We start from the raw sequence: 5,577 nt of genomic DNA on the forward strand, positions 1-5,577 counted from the left end.
CCTGATATAGCAGCCAGTGCCTGGCAAACACAGAAATGGATGCTCACCGTCAGCTATTGTATGGAACACAGGGCCCCCAATGGAGGAGCTAGAGAAAGTACCCAAGGAGCTGAAGGGGGCTGCAACCCTGTAGGTTGAAAAACAATATGAACCCCCTGAGCTCATGTCTCTAGCTGCATATGTAGCAGAAGATGGCCTAATTGGCCATCATTGGGAAGAGAGGCCTCTTGGTCTTGCAAACTTTGTATGACCCAGCATAGGGGAATGCCAGGGCCAAGAAGTAGGAATGGGTGGGTAGGGGAGCAGGGGCGGGGGAAGGGTATAGGGAACTTTCGGGATAGCATTTGAAATGTAAATAAAGAGAATATCTAATAAAAAACCAAATGATCATAGCATATAATAGAATTTTTAAATATTGATTTAATTAAAATTAATTAATCAAAAAAAAAAAAAAAAAAGAGGAGAGCAATCAGAACCCAATGGACATGCGCTAGAAGGAAGATACAGAAACAGATTTTCCTCAGAGATTTTCAAAAGAAGTACACTCCTGTCAATCTCCAACTTCCTAGTAATTCCTTCCAGAAAGACAATGGATCCTGCCTCCTTCATGTCCTCTATTTTCATGATCTCATAAGCCCATATCATTTGTTTTTAGTTTGTCATTTTATTAATTTAGAAATTATATACTTTTCTATCCCACAAATTTCCAGCATCTGTATTGATAACTTTAGAGGCTGTATTTTCAAAACATGTGCAGTTATTTACCAAGTGCTTGAATAACCTTCCTTACTCCTTTGTTAATTAGTGTGATTATTTATTTGGAGTATTTGTAACCCAGGGCCTTGTGCATTTTAGGGGAGCAACTATTCCACTGAACTATATCCACTGCCCTCCCTATTACCTTATCAGATGCCCTAAATCTCCAACTGGCTTCTGCTGCTCTGCTGACCCTCAATCATTTTAATATATACAGAGTTGATAATTCAACATCCTGGATCTTATCTCTAGTAACCTTATCCATAACCACAAATCTGTGGGCCAATGTTGTCTGACCCCGAAACTACCTTCTCTCCAGCTCACTCCAGTAGCAGTTTTATGGCCATAGAATTTGATGTCAGTTGGGATATGAAGTTCAAGCTCCTACAACATTTTTATTGTCAGAGTTTATTCTCAGTTTCTACTAAGCTTTGCTTAGACTGTGTACCAGGATTGACAACAATAACCATTTTCTCACAACAGCCACAACTTTCTTGCTTATTTCCCCCATCATCTGCACTCAGACGTACGACATGGCTTCAATGCCCTCTCTCTGTGCTCCTCTTGCATAATGGTGGCTGAATGTGACCACGTCAATTGCTGACTTTAGAATTATAATTAGCCAGTGTTATAGTTGCTAAGAAGATCATTCACTACTTCTGTTTCTCAATTATCAAACCTGCTTTCTTTCCCCTTAAATTTTGCTGATAACCTACTTCAATATTATCTTAGAAATACTCTCTGCTGTGTCAAATACACCAAAAAACTACCCCTGAACAGAAGCTGGGTTCCTTCCAACAGTGGTTAAGTCATACCAGCTCTTATCTATGCCAACTCTCCATCTGTATTTTAAATTCTATCTCATCCACAAAGCTACTCAAGGATTTTGTATGTGTGATTCTTTTCTTTAAGTCATCATTAATATTTCAAGTTATATTTTAATTCATATCTACTTGTTCATGCACCTTATTCTATACACATGACATACCTTTGATCTCCAAAACAACAACAAATCTTATTCATACCTTCCACATACGAACACATCATTTCTCCAATGCTGTTAACCACAGAAGCGTTCAAGAAGCTGTCTCTCTGCCTTCCTTCTCTTCTCAGGGCTCCAGAATTTCTTATAATATATAAATCAAAAACTCTGATATGAATATGTTTTCTTTAACCTTCACATAAATATGTTCAGTGAGTATTTCCTGGGACAAATCTTTCTGATCACATAGGTTGCATGTGGAATCATTATTTTCTTTATTTAAGTCTTCTTCAAACATATTATTGCCCAGACACCGGTCTCTTGATTTTCTTCTTATGTCATCCACTCCCAACATCCCCTATTGGTTTAACCAGTTCTTCCTATTGTGGTTTCAAAGTAAAATGTCTTCCACAGGATCATTTATCTGCACATTTAGTTCCCAGCTGATGGCAATGTTTGGAAGAATTATGGAAGGATTTTTTTTCAATTAATTAATTAATATCCCAAATGCTGCCCTCCTCTTGGTCACTCCTCACAGAGTCCCTCCCACAACCACCTCCCCTTTACCCCTGGCCTATCAAGTCTCTACAGGGTTAGGCTCATCTTCTTCCACTGAGGCAGGCCCAGGCAGCCCTCTGCTACATATGTGCTAGGGTCCTTGGTCTAAGTCCCTGTATGCTCTTTAGTTGGTGGCTGAGTCTTGGATAGCTCCCAGGGATCCAGGTTAGTTGACACTGTTGGTCTTCCTGTGTAGTTCCTATCCCCTTCAGAGCCTTCAATCTTTTCCCCCAACTCTTCCATAAGGGTCCCAGACTTCCAGCCAACATTTGGCTGTGGTATCTGTGTCTGTTTCAGTCAACTGCTGGGTAGAGACTATCAGAGGGCAATTATTCTAGGCTCCTGTCTGTAAGCATAATGAAATATCATTAATAGTGTCAGGGATTGGTGCTTGCCCATGACAAGGGTCTCAAGTTCGGCTGGTTATTGGTTGGCCATTCCTTCTGTCTCTGCTCACTCTTTGTCCCTGCATTTGTTTTAAACCAGACAAATATTTAGCCAACGTTTTGTGGGTGGGTTGGTGTTCTTATCCCCCCACTCAGGGTTCTGACTGGCTACAGGAGGTAGACTCTTAAGGTCACCTGCATTGACTTTTGGGAGCCTCCCCCATCCCTGGTCTTAGGGACTGCCTAGAGATTCCCCCACTCCTAACCTGGTCCCACATAACTCTCTGGTCCACTAGGCCTCTCTCCTCTCTCTTTCCACATCTGATCCTGCCCTACTATCCCTTCCCCTTCCCCTCTCCTTTCCCCTGCCACCCATGACTATTTTGTTCCCCCTTCTAAGTGGTATTCAAGCAACCTCACTTGGGCTTTCTTTCTTATTTAAGTTCTTTGGGTCTGTGAGGTATATCGTAAACATTCTGTACTTTATGGCTAATATTTACTTATCAGTGAGTACATACCATGCATGTCCTTTTGGGTCTGGGTTACCTCACTCAGGATGATATTCTCTAGTTCCATCCATTTGCCTGCAACATTCTTGATGTCTCTGTTTTTAATAGCTGAATAGTATTCCGTTGTGTAAATGAACCACATTTTCTTCATCCATTCTTCAATTGATGGACATTTGGGTTGTTTCTAGTTTCTGGCTATTATAAACAAGACTGCTGTGAACATAGTGGAGCAGGTGTCCTTGTGATACGGTATTTTTTTGGGTATATTCTCAGAAGCAGCATCACTGTGTCTTCAGGTAGAACTATTTCTGAAAAAACACCAGATTGATTTCCAGAGTGATTGTACAAGTTTGCAATCCCACCCGCAGTTAAGGAGTGTTTCCCTTGCTCCACATCTATTGCTGGAAGTTTTAAGAGGTGGAGTTTTGCTGGAGGAAGCACATTACTGCTGGAGGGCTTTGAGCTGTAAAGTCAGCCCCCACTTCCTGTTTGTTCTCTGTTTCCTTCGAACAAATGAAATGTGCCTAGCCTGATTTCTCCTCCTCTTGCTGGATCTTCATTGCATTTCCTATGCCTTCCCTACCATAAATGATTCTTACCCTCTGGAATTGTAATCCAAAATGAAGCTTTTATTATTTAAGTTTCTTTTCCTCAGATTATTTAATCACAGCAACAAGAAATGAAACTAAGACAAGCCCTTGCTTGGGTTTGATATGGGCCAGCATTCAGCTCCTGGCCTTTTTTGTCTCTCACGCTCAGCCTTAGAGCTACATCTTCCAAACCAATGATAAGGGATGGAACATCCAGTCATTGACCATGTCTTGGTGCCTATCTACACCCAACTACCCACTGACCATATCTTGATGTCTATCTACAAGTTGGTTAGATATGAGTTCAAACTTAAAATCTCAAAAATGAATGACGTTCCCCAGTATATTTCTTCATCTCATTAAACAAGAACTCTATGCTTACAAATCTTCAGCCAAATTCCCATGGTCGTATGCTGGCCCTGGTTAAAATATGTGGGTCATGAAGTGAAACAAAGAGACATGAATTTGCGAAGGGTCATCTGTAAGGGGGATTTTGAAGTTGACAGACATGAGAAGGAGATAATAAAATGTGAGAGTTTGGATGATTAGAATATATTAGATATGTATATTAAATGGCAGGGCAGTGGTGGCACACATGTTTAATCCCTACACTCAGGAGGCAGAGGTAGGCAGTTCTCTGTGAGTTTGAGACCAGCCTGTTCTATAGAGCAGGTTACAGATTAGCCAGGGCTACACAAAGAAACCTTGTCTCAAAAACAAATAAATGAATGAATAAATAATTATATAATTAATTAATTGGTCATAGAACAAATTTAATTAAAAATAGTTCTGTCACAGGGCCAAAAAGAGTGCTCAAGTGGTTAAGAGCACATGCTGCTCTTTCAGAGGACCTGAGTTTGGTTCCCAAAATCCATATTGTGTGGCTCACAACTACCTGTAATTTCAGTCCAAGGAGATCTGACACCCTCTTATAGACTGACTCCATAGACACCTGAACACATGTGTTCACACACACATTAAAACTGCCACAAACCCTCAAATAAACAACTTGGAATCACCTTAGACTGTCTTGCATATATATATATATATATATATATATATATATATATATATATATATATAAAATCAATCATAAAGTGCTACTCAATGTATGAAACAGCATAACTTGGGAGTAACTGTAGAAGGCGATTTGTATTTAAAAAATAAATGCTGAGTTTATGTGATAAGAAGTGAAGCCCCGTGTTCTTCAGAACTCTCTGTGTTCTTCAGCAATCACTCTGCTCCCCATAGACTGAGTTTACAGCAGGAGAACACTGCCGGGTGACAGACTAGACTAGCTAGTATCCAGTCCACAATAATTCAGATTTATATAAGAAAAACTAAAGATCAAAGACAGAGGTACCAAAGACCCAAATGGAAGCATAGACAAAATAAAATCAGCAAGAAGTGAAAATGGCCACAAGGAGGAGGCAGAGGATAAATAGAGGGTGGCATTTAGTTAGAAACCTGATTCTATCTGTTTTTAAAATAAAGAATTGTCAAGGTATACTCATGAATCCTGGCTCAAAGCTACTAATGCTGTAATCTTTTGTGTGAAAATTAACCTTTCAATTTTGTGCATGTCTTATTTTGTTTTGAACAAGATCTCAGAATGAAGTCCAGATAGCCCTCACCCTCCTCCTCCTGTCTGGCTGTCTCTATAGCAATAAAATCACAGGCATTTACTACTAAGCCTGCCTAATTTCCTCATTAGTAAAAATTGCATATATAGAATATCTACAGTAAAAGCCACCATCCCTCACCCCCCACAGCTGAGGTAAATTTGATTTAATGTA

The sequence above is a fragment of the Mus pahari genome, chromosome 2, assembly GCF_900095145.1.
Source record: "Mus pahari chromosome 2, PAHARI_EIJ_v1.1, whole genome shotgun sequence".
Classification (NCBI taxonomy): domain Eukaryota; kingdom Metazoa; phylum Chordata; class Mammalia; order Rodentia; family Muridae; genus Mus; species Mus pahari.